The sequence below is a fragment of the Sus scrofa genome, chromosome 1, assembly GCF_000003025.6.
Source record: "Sus scrofa isolate TJ Tabasco breed Duroc chromosome 1, Sscrofa11.1, whole genome shotgun sequence".
Lineage (NCBI taxonomy): Eukaryota > Metazoa > Chordata > Mammalia > Artiodactyla > Suidae > Sus > Sus scrofa.
In genome coordinates this window covers 85421406-85437992 of record NC_010443.5, presented here as the reverse complement: position 1 = coordinate 85437992, position 16587 = coordinate 85421406, and positions in this window count along the sequence as shown.

The following is a 16587-nucleotide window of genomic DNA, read 5'->3' as shown; positions in this document are numbered from 1 at the left end:
TGATACATTTTCATTACATTAGTTTGCTCTCCCTTGAACTTTGGAAATCTATTCAGAGCAGGGATATATTAGCAAGATGTCAGCTCACATGCCCTTTAACTTCTATTCCTTGTGGACTAGCCTGCCTGTCCTTGCATAAATTTAGGGTAGAATTTACCTTTACAATTAGGACTGGTTTCATAGCATTCATAGCACCTCTGAAATCAGAGCTTCTCATCCCACCAGACTGAGTTGCCTTCCTCCATCTACAGGATCTGCTCCCGCCTTCTAGTTAATTTCTCTGAACTTCCCACCTGTGTACGCAGTGACAGCTGAAAGGGCATTGGTGGATTTTCATGCTTCCATTTTTGCTTTGTCTGTTTGCTCATGTCCTGGATGTGACTGAGGAACTTTGTGGACTGATGGTGCCATTTCTGTGTCATTTTTACTAAATCAATAAAAACAATAATGAATTTATTAGCCTCCAAGACATTATTGATTTTAAGTTATACCTTCAGTGTATAATCCTTTACTTCTATGTATGCAATAACTTGATTATAAACCTGTACTAATATACATTTATTCATTTTCAAAAAGCTGTTTGCTAGTGCTGTATTCTATGCCTTCTTTTATAATTCACACCAGATTCATTATTGATGAGTATTAACAAGTTATTTGGAAGGTTATCAAAGTATAACTTTGATTTGTGTCAGACTACTACTTTGGGATGTCATATGGTATATAAGTTCTTCTGCAACAACCCCTCCCACAATTCAGAATGGAGGCATGAATCTTCCATTTGATGGGAAAGTCATCAAGAATCCAAATCTATGATATTCTTTTTTGACTTCTGAGATTAAAAGTGTACTATATGGGTGATGGGTGGATACTTCAAAGCACTATTAAAATGATAAAACCTGATAGGTTGGCTTGATGTCTAGTATGGTCAATCATTCCAAATTGCCCATGACTGGGACTTTAGTGATAAAATTTGGAAAGTCCTGGGCAATCAGGGATATTTTGTGATCTTACTTTTCCCCATTCTACTTTTTGCCTTTTGGAGGAGGCGGAGGGGTCGAGGAAGGGTAAAGAAACTGAAGTGAAGACAATGAGGGTTTCTGTTACCCAAAGTAATTCTGGGGCAGGGAAGAACAACTAGATTTTTTTTTTCCCCATAAATTATTATTTGGGAAATTCAAGAGTATGGACATGTACCATAGCCTATTTTGCCTAGATTTCCAATATACAAAAGCCTGGCAGTTAGCATTCCACTTTATGAGGCTTGAAGAAAGCAAGAGAAGCAACAGAGTGGCCCAATAAAAAGGCAATGGAAGAGAAAGCAAGCAAATACCCTGCCTGGCATACATATTAGAAATGTTGAATTATTTCATTCCTCTAGGCCTAAGTGCTAGAACATGAGGTATTTGAGTGGCATGTTAGTCAGGGTTCTCCAGAGAGATAGAACAAATAGAAGATCACACATAAACACAGACACAGATTTTTTTTTTTTTTTTTTGTCTTTTTGCCATTTCTTGGGTCGCTCCCACGGCATATGGAGGTTCCCAGGCTAGGGGTCGAATCGGAGCTGTAGCCACCAGCCTACGCCAGAGCCACAGCAATGTGGGATCCGAGCCGTGTCTGCAACCTACACCACAGCTCACGGCAACGCTGGATCGTTAATGACTGAGCAAGGGCAGGGACCGAACCCACAACCTCATGGTTCCTAGTCGGATTCGTTAATGACTGTGCCACAACGGGAACTCCCAGACACAGATTTATTTTAAGAAATTGGTTCCTCAGTTATGGGGACTGGCAAGGCTAAATGCTGTACTCCATGCCAGCAGGCTGGAAGTTCAGGTCAGAGTTGGTATTGCAGTCTTGAGTTCAAAATCTGCAAGCTGTAAACTCAAGTAAGGTATCTACCTTGAAGTCTTGAGGCAAAACTGCTTCTTCAGGAAACCTCTCTTTTTGATCTTATGGTCTTCAACTGATTGGATGATGCTCCCTCACATTATTGAGAGTTGTCTACTTTGATCAAAGTCTGCTTTAAATGATAATCACATCACATCTAAAAAATACTTTCACAGCAACAGCCAGACTGGTGTTTGACTTAACAACTGGATACACCATAGCCTAGGCAAGTTGACCTAAAATTAAGCATCACAAGGTGTAAATTCCATGATTCAGTGGAAGGAAAATTGACTCTTTGAAAGACTTGAGGTCTGGTCCTCCAGCTAGGGTTTACTTGATGCAGAGTGCAGCTGGGCTTCAGGAAATTACTCATACCAGGAAGCACTACAGAGGTCAGATGGACACCCAGGCAGTACCCAGTGTGCCACCTGATTGAACCAGTGTCACATCACCCCCATGGAGAAAATAGAATACAAAATTCCAGTAGCTGGACCTGCAGTAGACTTGGGAAAGGATGCCAAATAACCTATGATCTCCTCACATAAACACATGCTCAGTTTCTTTTTTTTTTTTTTCCAGTCTTTTTTTTAGGGCCATATCTACAGCATATGGAGGTTCCTAGGCTGTGGGCAAATCGGTGCTGTAGCTGCTACCTACGCCACAGCCACAGCAAGGCCAGATCCAAGCCATGTCTTCAAACTACACCGCAGCTCACGGCAATGCTGGATCATTAACCCATTGAGCGAGGTCAGAGGTTGAACCTGTGTTCTCATGGATGCTAGTTGGATTTGTTTCTGTGAGCTATGATGGGAACTTCCATGCTCAGTTTCTTAAGGGGCTCTTCCCAATCCTTTCTTCTGTTTGAAAATGACCAGTAGGGCCAGGAATGGAGGAAGGAGACAAAGTTTACGTAGTGCTCATGATACAAAATTGACCTCTATATATGCTGTCATATATATGTCATATGCATATGACAAATCACCCAGATAGCATATCAACAAGGAAACACAGTCTTAAAATTACATGATAGGTTAGATAGACTTAACTGATATTTATAGAATGTTCCACCCCAAAGCAGCAGCATATACATTCTTTTCAAGTGCACATGGAACATTCAGCAGAATAGATACATCTTAGGACAGAGATCAAGTGTTGGCAAATTAAAAAAAAAATTGAAATTATCAAGCATTTTCTCTGACCACAACATGATGGGACTAGAAATCAACTATAATAAAAAAAAGAGCAAAAACCAAACTCCTGGAAGTTAAACAACATGCTACTAAACAACCAATGGATCACTGAAGAATTCAAATAAGAAATCAAAAGATACTTAGGGATAATTGACAATGAAGATATGACAATCCAAAATGTATGGGATACAGAAGAAGTAGTTCTGAGAGGAAATTTATAGCAATACAATATTAGATTAGCAAGGTGGTTGGGAATATAACACTGAGCTGGCTTTTTAAACCATTGGATATAACTGAATTTATCTGAAAGGACCAAGATGTTATTAATTAGTTAATTTAACATTTTTGTTACCAACAAAAATGGGGTCTTGAGAGTTAATTTTGGATAAAGAGAATTTAAAAGGAAAAACAGCAAACTTCCATCTTTATATTCCCGGGTTTTGCTGATTTTCAATCATAGAAACTGAATGTAAGATACACTTACATTGAATGCCTTTTGCTGGAAATTAAACTGTTTATCTTGAAATTCAGCCAGAAGTCTTACCAACCTCTTCTAACTTTGAAAAATACTCTCTGCCAATAAAGTAGTAGTTTTCAAACCTGCATATTGGAATCACCTAGGGGTACTTGAAAAATAAAACTTCAAATGCTTTATCCTTCTCCATACCCCTCCATAAATCTGATATAGGTGATTTGAGGCAGAATCTGGGATATTGGTACTTAAGAAAAATATCCAAGTGATTCTAATACACAGGAAAACTTAAGACCACTGATAAAAATATGATTTCTATTGCCTTTCATTCTACTGTCTAGTGAGTGGCAAGCATCGTAATATTTTTGTTCAAGGATGAGTTGCACTGTAATTTTTGAAGATCTGTTTTACAACAATTAAGGATATAAATTTAAAGTAAAATTCAACTGTGTGAAGCAATGATAATGCAAGTAACCCAAACATAGTTTAAATTGAATAAACAGGTAATTTTTAAAGTATGGCTTTAAAAATCATACAATGGTAGAGAATATCAATTATTTGTATGTTACATCTCCCCTTTAATCCCAAGTTTCCCAAGATAACAAGTTTCTTTTTATTTTATTTGAAGGATACATCCAGGTTGGAGAAATGTTGAAATGAGAAAAATATACATCATAGAGTTAAGAAAGTAGGATAATAAAAATAATGATAATTACAATAACTACTTGTACATAGTATTTTTAATACTATATGCATGTAAATTATTAAATATATTCTTCTGAACATACTCATTATATATGAGAAAATTAAATTTTAGAGAAGTTAAGCTACTTGTCCACAGTCACTTAGCTGGTGAGAAATGGACTCGGTTCTCAAATCCAGGAAAACCTGACTCTGACACCAAAGTCTGTTTCTTAGTTACGATACTTTACACCTTCCTGTTTTTTATGTTGAGTAGTGAAATCACACATTACAGGTAAAACCTGAGATGGGGTGAGTTTTTTGTTATTGTTCTGAAAAGGAATCTTCACATGTCCACAGTATGATGAAAGCAAGTCTTGTGAAAGACAGTGAATATATTTTGCAATTAAGTCCCCATATATTATCCTATAGATTATATTGTAAGTGTTAAAACTCAGCATTGTTGAAGTCACTAGATACTTTGAAGTTTTTGAGCAGGAGCTACCCTACTCAAAAACTAATTCTTTTTTCATTTTCAGTTTATATACTTAATTTCTTTTTCTTATCTAATTGCTCTAGCAAGGACTTCCAGTATAATGTTGAGTAGAAGTGGTGAGATAGTACATCCTTGCCTTCTTCCCCATTTTAGGGGGAAACTGTTCAATCTCTCATCAATATGATTTAGTTTAGATTTTACATATATACTCTTTAAAGGGTTAAGTAAATTCCTGTATATATTTAGAGGTTTTTCTACAAAACTTTTTAAAGAATCAAAACAGACAGGTTTTCAGAAACCACTTATGAAAATGACATGTGAACAAGAATATATATATATTTTGCAGTTGTTGGATCATTTAATTTAATCTCCTGTGCACACCACTGTTTTTATGCTGAGCTGCAATAAATTAGCTCTGAGATTTCTATGGTTAGTCTTTCAGACATTCACAGGACTGCCTACCTTAAACACTTTCTATGCCAGAATATGGTGAACAGTTTTAGATCCATGTTCCATGATAACAGCAGGCAGGGCATAAAGCACCATTTCGTTTACATATGGTATATATTATAAAGCTGCTCCTATGTTATGGGTAATTCTTTTTTTATGACTTGTATTTTTTTCTGTTAGAGTTGGTTTACAGTGTTCCGTCAATTTCTACTGTACAGCTAAGTGACCCAGTCATGAATACACACACACACACACACACACACACACACACACACACACATTCTTTTTCTCACATTGTCCTCCATCATGTTCCATCACAAGTGACTAGATATAGTTCCCTGTGCTATACAGCAGGACCTCATTGCTTACCCACTCTGAATGCAATAGTTTGCATCTATAAACCCAAAACTCCTAGTCCATCACACTCCCTCCCCCTTTCTGAATATCCGAGCATACAAAAAGGACTTTTCATACTTCTTAGGGGAGCAGTACCAAATTAATGCAATATTAACTTTCATGAAGCAATAAATGTGAAAAAAACAAGGGATGCTTTTCTATGAAATACAAGCAGATAAAATTCCAGTTTTATTGCTAAATTTTAAATGAATAAAATTCCACTGCCCAAGAACAGATAATTCAGAATGATTGCCTCATGATTATTCTTAGATGATAATTTGGGGTCGTATGTAGGTATGCATTTTTATGGACTGACTACTTTAGTTTCATATCCTCACCTATTTTTATGCTGAAGCCCTAACCACCAATGCGATGGTATTTGGAGATGGATCTTTGAAGGGTAATTACAGGTAGATGAAGTCATGACAGTGTGGTCCTGATCTGATGGAATTAGTGTCTGTGTAAGGAGAGACACTGGAAAAGTCTTTCTATTTTTAGGGGCTCACAAAAAAGAGGTCATGTGAGCATGCAGTGAGATGGATGCTGCCTACAGTTCAAGATAAGAGGTTTTAGAATGAAGTTACCTTGTCAGTACCTTAATCTTGGTCATCTTAGAATGGATTTTATAGTTTTATTAAAATAATGTCATATAATTTTTTCATTTTTTAAAGGATTTATTGAAATATAGTTATTTTACAATGTGATAATTTCTGCTGTACAATAAAGTGACTCAGTTATGCATACAATCCATTCTTTCTCAGATTCTTTTCTATAGGTTATCATAGAATATTGGGTAGAGTTCCTTGTGCTGCATAGCAGGTCCTCATAGGCCAGTCATTCCATATACCTCAGTGTGCGTATGCCAGTTTTTGGACAAAATATCTGGTATCATGGAAGTAAGTGAAAATTGGGTTCTATAAACTCTCATTCAACTTTGAAAAATATTTCACAGCTTTTTATATTGTAATATAATGCATTTTAAATCAAATTATAGTTACCATGGCATTTCACTTCTAAATACTTCATTGTGCATCTTGTAAAATTAAGGTCATATTTTTAGGTAATGGAATAATATCATCACACATCACAAAGTTAGTGACAATGCCAGCTAATACCCAGTCCATATTCAAATTTCCCTGGTTGGTCTCCCAAGCATTCTTCACAGGCGGTCTGTGCAAATAGGGATCCCATGCAGTACAACAATCACATTGGTTCAGACATACTTTAAATCTCTGACTCTTGGCATTGCCATCATGGCTCAGCAGTTAACAGACCTGACTAGCATCCATGAGGATGCAGTTTCGATCCCTGGCTTCACTCAGTGGGTTAAGGATCCAGCGTTGCCATGAGCTGTGGTGTAGATCACAGACATGGCTTGGATCCCGCATTGCTGTAGCTGTGGTGTAGGCCAACAACTGTAGCTCCCACTGACCCCTAGTCTAGGGATCTCCATATGCCACAGGTGTGGCCCTAAAAAGACAAAACAAACAAACAAACAAACAAAAAAACTGACTCTCCAATGGTGCCTTTACTTATGATGCTGAATTGTTGAATGGAGTGAATCAGTTGTCCTGTGAAATATCCTACCTTTTAGATTTGTTCTAATTGTTCAGAGGGAAGAGTGTCGTTTAGTTTGTTCTTTCTGTCCTGTCTTTCACAGAGCGCAGAATAAGGTTGTAGAGGCTTGATTAGGATTCAGGTAAAATATGTGTGCTGATGTTTGGTAATGTTTCTACTTTTAACAAATCATTCTCAAATTGTCTTATCCCAGCACTTGTAGAACACATAAACATTATAGTGTTTTCTTACTTGTAAATTTGAAATTTTTATAGATATTATCTCTAAAATATGGACAAAAGAAAAAAAATTCCATAACATATCAAGAAACTTTTGCATCTATGTCTAAAATCATAACTCACTTCTAACGTCTTCCCTCCCTCCCTTCTTTCCTTCCTTCCTTTGCTTCTTTCCTTTTAATACTGAGTTTATGAATGGTCTCATATGAAAACTGCTACTCATGCAAAGACTTTATGTTATAGAACCAGTCCATCCAGAAGTAAGTAATGAATAGGGAAATCATTTGACTTAAATTTGTTTCAAATGCTTTCTTTTGATTACAGCACTCACATTAAATATAAAAATAAAAGCCAGTACTACAGTATGTTTTCTAGGTATGTTTTCTAGGTATGGCTGGGCCAAGTAGCCTGATATAGCAAAGAAAATAATACACAATCTTCAAGATAGGAGCCAATTCTTGATATGAGTCACCTTTGAAGTGGCTAGTAGTATATAGTGTTCATATTTTTATTTTTAAGTATTTATCTCTGACCACTGAGGATTTGATGGAATCAGAAACAGAAACACAGATGTCTCAGAAGATGAAAGTCATTTTGGAAAAATGTTTTGCTTAGTTCTTCAAATCTAAGATGTTTGGACTTTGGATAAGCTAAAGAGAGGCATTTTGATGGAATCAATTCAAACCTAACTGTCATAGAATAGATATCTTATCCAACAGAAAAATGAGTGTTTAAAGTTTTTTGAAGTGCAGCATATATACAAGGAGAAAGTACAGAAATCATGAGTGTACAATTTGGTGAATTATCACAAAACAAACACTTATGCATTATTAGTACACAGAATAAAAAACAAAACATTTATCTGTACCCCAGAAGACCCCACTGTACCTTTTTTCGGTCTTGACTCTCCAAGGAAAACCACTGTTCTAACTTCTAACCCCACAGATTTGTGGGTCTTTTTGGGTTTTTTTGCTGTTTTTTTTTTGGCTGTGCTACAGCATTTGAAAGTTCCAGGGCTGGGGCAGAACCTGAGCCACAGCAAAGACAATGCCAGAGCCTTAACACACTGAGCTACAAGAGAACTCCCCCACAAATTAGTTTTTACTGTCATTTAAACCCTTTATTAAAGGAACGATAAATAATGCACACTTTTGTGCTTGGTTTTTTAAATTAGTGTAAATGTTTTAATATTGATTTTTGCTTTTATAGGTGTGCTGTGAGAGGTAATGGAGTGACAATACATATTTAAGTTAGGGAAACTGGGAAAAAGATCTCTTTCTTTTTTTTCTTTTTTTTTTTTTTTTGCCTTTTAGGGCCGCACTCATGGCATATGGAGGTTCCCAGGCTAGGGGTCCAATCAGAGCTACAGCTGTTGGCCTACACCATAACTAGAGAAATGCAGGATCCAAGCCATGTCTGTGACCTACACCACGCTGGATCCTTAACCCACTGAACAAGGCCAGGGATTGAACCCACATCCTCATGGGTATTAGTCAGGTTCGTTAACCACTGAGCAACAAAGGGAACTCCTGGAAGGCAGATCTTGAGTCTGACATTCACTAAATCTACTAGCTTTCTGTAAGGTACGCAGTTTCTTCACTTGCAAAATGGAAATTTTAATACTTTTTTTTTTTTTTTTTTTTTTTTTTTTTGTCTTTTTGTTGTTGTTGCTATTTCTTGGGCCGCTCCCGCGGCATATGGAGGTTCCCAGGCTAGGGGTCAAATCGGAGCTGTAGCCACCGGCCTACGCCAGATCCACAGCAACGCGGGATCCGAGCCGCATCTGCAACCTATACCACAGCTCAGGGCAACGCCGGATCGTTAACCCACTGAGCAAGGGCAGGGACCGAACCCACAACCTCATGGTTCCTAGTCGGATTCGTTAACCACTGCACCACAAACGGGAACTCCAAATTTTAATACTTTTAAAAGAATCCTGGGAATATTAAATGAGATACTCTGTGCAAAGTACTTGGAAAATAGTAGAAGCTTAATAATCGCTACTCTCTTCACCCCACCATCCTTTGCCCTCCCCCTTTTTTTCTATTTAAATATATTCATGAAGAAAAAAAAGAAATTATTTACTCGACTTGTAAGCTAAAAATATTTATCCAGGAAGGTCTACATGTTATTGAATGAAACACAAAACTCTTTGCTAGATTTTTTTAAAAGATCATAGTTCCTTTTTTTCCCCTTCTTTTAAATTCTAGCAAATTAAATATAATGCAGTTCTCCTGATATAATGTTGGGTAGACTTCAGGTTTTACTAGATACCCAAGGAAAAGTCAAATGTAGCAACACTGAATGTAAAACTCCATCTCCTGGAAGCAATTTCTTTCTTCTCTCCCTCCCAGTTGGCTAATGGTGGATTTTCAGACATTATTTCAGTCTTAAAGTTAGTAGAATAAGTGTTTCTTTCTGAGGTATAAGTGGATTAAAAACTAGGATATAATTATATTGAATGTGAACTCTCTTTATTATTGTGTTCATACTAAAAATTAATGTTCAAAAATGATCAAATGTGATAAGTTTAATTCAAAATTTCAAAGATTTACATAAATTCTGAAAAATAATTCTTTAAAAAAACAGTTAAGTTATGGAGGGCAAAATGACATAGATAATTTTCAGAAAAGCCTAAAATTACTTTATTTTCCTACAAGAAAGTGATAAATATAATGTTACTTAATTATGAATAATATTAACTATTTATTTTCACAACTGGTGAGTCATCTTAGTATTTTTGCTTTAACTTAAAATATGTGTAATTAGAGGTAGTTTTGTTTCTCCGCAAAGTAGGCAGTATGTTAAATAGTGTTTTTCTTTACTCTTTTTGTGAGGTTCAAAAAATAATAGATGTTAAATCTCTTTTCTTATACTAATATAAGATGAAAATATTTAGAAATATTTAGTTTCTTTAAGTAGTCATGATTTATTAGTATTTTAGGTAGATCATGAATAGCTGTGCCAGTCAATGTTCATTGATTTTTATTTTTTAAATTAAATTAAATTAAATTAAATTGTTTATTTTTTTGCTTTTTTAGGGCCTCCCTTGTGGCATATGGAGGTTCCCGCGCTAGGGATCCAATTGTAGCTTCAGTTGGAGGCCTACTCCACAGCCACAGCAAAGCCAGATCCCAGCCACATCTGTGGTCTACACCTGAGCTCACTGAGATGCCAGATCCTTTAATCCACTGAGGGAAGCCAGGGATCAAACCTGAATCTTCATGGATACTAGTCAGATTCTTAACCTACTGAGCCTGCTGGAACTCCCTCAATGATGTTTATTTTTTATTCAGAAAATGTTATTCAGCCTAGTGTAGGTGTTTCCAACAACTTGATATACTTGCTTATTCTAATTGTTCATACCTCTAACCTAAACCACTGGCTTAGAAAATTGAAGTTAAAAAGTCCATCAGGGCCTCTGCAGAAGCTAGATGGCTCAGAATCAGCAGTAGACTGTAGCTCTTGCTTCCTTTCTCTATTAACAAAACAACCAGTCATTATATTGGAAAATATCACGGAGGAACGTATGTTATTCTTCTCACACGTAGATGGCGCTACTGACTCACCCTCAGAGACTGTTCAGTTTTCACTACTGGCCATAGATAAATATCAATCCATCTAGGTCTGGTCCCCAGGTAGTTTCTATTTCTGGAGTGCTAACTGGGATTTATGGTGGGCTGAGGTTCTTCACGAGGAGCTGTTATTATTGTGTGTAACCAACTATGCTGATATTTAGAAACAGTAAACACTGGTGGAAGGGACTTTTCATGTTCCAGTGATTAACTGATAAATATTGTAGGTGAAAACAAAGGAACTTGATTTAGGCCCCTTTTCTTTAATTAATTATTTGTGAGATGCTCAATAGTTTATTGTATCTTCTTTGCAACTGTTTTCTCAGTTTGAATGGGAAGAAAGGAACTGACATTTATCCACTATCTGGTGTATCCAGGAACTAGGCTATTTGTAAATAATATCTTACTTAATCCTTTCACCCTATGAGGATTGGCTTATTATCTTTATTTTAAGCAGAAAGATGAAGGTCATAGATACCATATGCTATGTGGTGGTGTTTTTCAAGCCTAGTTGTATATGATAATATCTGACTTCAAATGTTCTTTTTATTTAAAACTGTTTTGGGAATAATAATATTAATCTTATTAGATAGCTTTAATACAAATTTTATACTAACGTTGGCTTATTGCTGCCATGGGGAAAGGTAAATAACTTTTGGTAGGATAAACTACATCAGAAGCTCTTTTAAAGAAATTCGTTGAGATGGGTCACCAGATTAACCAGTAGTCTTTCTTCTGTACAGAATATATTGTTTAAGTGAGGATTTAGACATATATAAAATATATCCTCAGTTGTTTTATATTATCTATTTCAAACCCATCAACTAGAATTGTGATCTTTAAAATATATGAATAGACATTCACAATTTTATGAAAGATTTTAAGACACTGGACTCTAAGTCCATGGTAATTGTAGAATATATAATATACATACATATACATATATACTTTTTTCTTTGGGGCTGGAAAAAAGACCATTTATCAAAAATTGGTTACTTTCCAGGATTTGACAATATACTTCAATGTATCATTGATACTGACTGCTTCTAAAAATGATCAGAACCACTGTCTTCAGGAACATTATTTTGAAATTTGACAATATCTAGAAATGCCTAGCAAGTGTCTCTCTCTTACACACCTAGCCTAATGTGGTTACATCAGATATACTTTTTCTCTCTAAAATCATATCAGTGGGGCTTCATAAAACGTAATACTATTTTTTCTGTGAAAAATTTCTAAATAAGAAAGATACATTTTGATTGTATTCTGTAATTTGATTATACTGTTCCTAAGTCTCTATAACTTAGAATATAAGGTCTTCTCAATTCTTTGCATTAAGATACCTGTCATAATCATTTGGTGAAAAAATCCCAAGACTCTTAGGAAAAAGGATGCCCAACAAAAGTATTAACACAGAAGCAGCTTCAGAGGTCAGTGATTCTAGGCATGGAGACATGAAGACTTTGGGGCCAAATAAAATTTGAAACTGGGGTATCCTTCAAGAGGTAGAGAACAAAGAGGGAATGATCACCATGAGTCAGAAGTTTAAAGTGAATCGAAGAGATCTTACGTTCGTTTAAGCAGGCATAGGGCTGGCAATGTATAGATGGCGCCAGACCAAGAATTTGATTGCAATCTTGACAGCTAGCAAGGGAAAGGCAGATAAAATGTAGGGCCTCAGACACCGAGACAGGGTGACATAGGAATGGAATGCCCAGCTAATGGAAGAACTGGCTCTTAGGATATTTGGTAATTGGGTAGAATATTGAAAAAGAGTCAAAATCAGATTACATAGCGGGAATTTTTTTTTAAACCGAGGCTTGTAAGGATGGGTAGTTCCATGTACTATCCATTTTGTTTTATCCTTGTCTTTCTTCCTTTTGTATATACCCTTCTACTTATACATTGGCTCTTAAAAATTTTGCTTTCACAGGCACTTTTAATATATATTTATTTTTCTTTCTGCTACTTTAGCAGTTCTCCCCTTTTCTTGAATGTTTTTAAGGCACTCAGAAATTCAAACATAATCCAGGATCTTTCTGTACAATCATAAAAGCAAAACATTCCTTTCATCACAAGTCTGCTTCCAGATTCCACCACATTTCAATGTTTTCCTTAGTAGGATCAACAAACAACAATAACAAAAAAACAAAAAGCTCAGCCTCCCAAGGCTTTGTTTACATTTCCAGTCTTCACTTCTCAACTTTTAATTCACTTTCCAGTGGTCTGGTTTCCATTTCCATTCCCCTCTAAAATTATTGTTTTATGATTTCCATGTTATCAAATCAAATAATACTTTGTCCTCATTTTGCTGTATTTCTTAGAGGCATTCAACACATATCACCATTCACTTTGTATTGAAACAAATTTTTTTGTAGTTTCCAGAACACCATATTCTCTTGGTTATCCATGTAGGGAATAATTGACTTTGGAATAAGAAAAGAGATCACTGGATAGCTTTTTAATGCCATGCTGTAGCCTCCAGTGATTGTCTGATTGTATGGGATTCTGAGCCTTGCTTTGATCTGTTTTACAACTGGAATTATACATAAGCAAAAGCAATGGAAATAATTCTTGTCTACAGACATGAAAATAAATTTTATATGGTGGAGGAAATAATTCTTACCCTCTCCCCTTCCTTCTGATAAACCCAGTTTGGGGTATGCTTATAAATTTATTTTATTATTTCTTTGCTCTACATAAACATATGATTCTTGACTTCTCCTTTGAATTGTTGGTGACATCTGTCTGGTTCTATTAATCAATGAGTTAAAAGTTTTAACATGTATATATTTTATTTCTTTATGAGAGATATGATTTTTACTCCCCCAAAACTATCCTTTAAAACCACTTCTCAAATCTACTCACTAGTTTGTAATAACCTATATGGGAAAAAAGAACGGCTATGTATGGCTGATTCACTTTGCTATATACCTGAAACTAATACAACATTGTAAATCGACTATACTCCAAAAACATTAAAAAAAGTAAAACCACTTCTTGGAGTTCCCACTGTGGTGCAATAGGTTAAGAATTCCTCTCACAGTGGCTTGGGTCCCTGTGGAGGTGTAGGTTCAATCCCTGGCCCCACACAGTGGGTTAAAGGATCTGCCATTGCCAAGGCTGTGGCATAGGTTGCAGCCATGATTCAGATTTGATCCCTGGCCCAGGAACTTCCACATACTGTAGGTAAGACCATAAGAAAATAAATAAATAAGTAGTTCCTGTTGCAGTTCAGCAGGTTAAGAGCCCAACATACTGTCTGTGAGGATATGGGTTTGGTCCCTAGCCTCGCTCAGTATGTTGGGTATCTGGCATTGCTACTTGTATAGGTTGCAGATGGGCTCAATCTGGTGCTGCCATGGCTGTGGTGTAGGCCCCAGCTGCAACTCTGGTTCAGCTCCTAACCTGGGAACTTTCATATGCCACAGGTAAAGTGGTAAAAAGAAGAGTAAATAAATAAAAATGTAAATAAATAAATTTAAAAAACCACTTCTCCTTAATCTGACTGACCACTGGTCCCATTGATTGTCTTCTGCTGCTTCTAATGATGGTGGGCTTTTGCTTTATTTTCTCTATAAGTAATATAATTTGAGCAGGCCCAGTTTTCAGCAATATCTTTGTCTGATTACTTCCAAATATTTTTCTGTTGCCTTAATCTCTCATGTGAGATCCAGAATCATAAATCCAATTCTTTATTGGAGAATTAGGTTTTTATTCAGACTCTATATATGAAGTAAGTAAATAATATAACTGCAAGGTCACAACGGATTCTTAGCTGCCATTTTACTGCCATAGGCCAGCTTATAGGTCCCGTATTCAAGGCAAATGGGTGCCAAATTCTGCACAAGAATGAGTCTGGAGATGAGGGCTGATTCGCTGTGGGTAACAGTTAGAGGAGTGGGCAGTAAACAGACAGACTCTTATATGACTTTTAATGGTTGTTTATTTTAATGATTAGTTTTCAACTCAGACTTAAGTTATAGGATCTCAAATTCTATGCATTTATAAAGGTACGGTACTTTAATCTTCTCAATTAATAAATAGTCTTATCCATTTGATTATGGAACACATTCTATTCTATACATGATTTCTCTCCAAACAAGCTTCCCTGACAAAGGAATAATTTTGTTTTGTTGGCTGCCTGATAACTACATTCATAAGTTCAATTTGAATTCATTTTAGTAGTTATAGGAGTTGAATTACACTTCCTAAATCAGGATAACTTTTTCTCAACTCTGAAAAACCCCCAATTAAAAATTTAATGCAATCTCACATCTCTTTGAAAGCTTAACAGAAACTATATTAATAGTAACAGATTTGAAATATATTTGAATATTTTTGAAAATTATGTATAATGTATAAATATATATGTAATTTTTGAAATTTTTGTATAAATATATATGTTTATATATAAATATACAAAATTATGTATAAATATATATAGTAGGAAAACTAAACAAGGCCCATTTTTATTGCATTCATGTTTTCTTAACAAATGCCAAACCAAAATATCCAAAACAAACTCTAAATGGAGCAGAAATGAGAGGCAGCACACAATTTCTTTTATTTCTTTTCTTTTCTCATATATATATTTATTAAAGTTTAGTTGATTTACAGTGTTGTGCCAATTTCTTCTGTAAAGAAATGTTACTCAGTTTAAACATATATACTTCTTTTAAAATATTATTTTCCACCATGTTCTATTCCAGGAGATTAGATATAGTTCCCTGTACTATACAGTAGGATTTTGTTGTTTATCCATTCTAAATGCAATAGTTTGCATCTACTAACACCAAATTCCCAGTCCATCCCACTCCCTCCTCCTCCCCTTTGTCAATCATAAGTCTGTTCCTTATGTCTGTGAGTCTGTTTCTATTTTGTAGAAAGGCTCATTTGTGCCATATTTTAGATTCCACATATAAATGATATTATATGGTATTTGTCTTTTTCTTTCTGATTTCACTTGGTACGAGTATCTCTAACTGTATCATGTTGCTGCAAATTGGACTACTTTGTTCTTTTTTATGGTTGAATAGTATTCCATTGTGTATATGTAACATGTCTTAATCCATTCATCTGTAGCTGGACATTTTGGTGGTTTCCATACAATTTCTTTCATTTAGAACAGAAATTTTGAATTTCTTTAAGCGGATAGAACATTATTTCTAATGGAACTAATGCAACATAGATTAATACAAATCTATCATATGAATAATATCTTATTTCAATTAATTCTGAGTACAATGTTCTAGGATCGCATTTGGCCTCCTAGGAAATTTGAATTTAGGTAATTTTTAAGTATAAATTCCAGGAATTCCCTTCATGGCTCAGCAGTTAATGAACCTGACTAGGATCCATGAGGATTCAAGTTCAATCCCTGGCCTCACTCAGTGGGGTTAAGGATCCGGTGTTGCTGTGAGCTGTGGCATAGGCCAGAAGTTACAGCTCCAATTCAATCCCTAGCCTAGGAACTTCCATAAGCTATGGGAAATAAGTAAAATAGCTATATATATATATATATATACCCACACACATACATACATACATACATATATATACACACAACACACTCCCAATATTTGAAAAAGAATCCCTTTTACTTAGAGCCAAAGAAAATTCAGTTTTAATGGTGATTGTT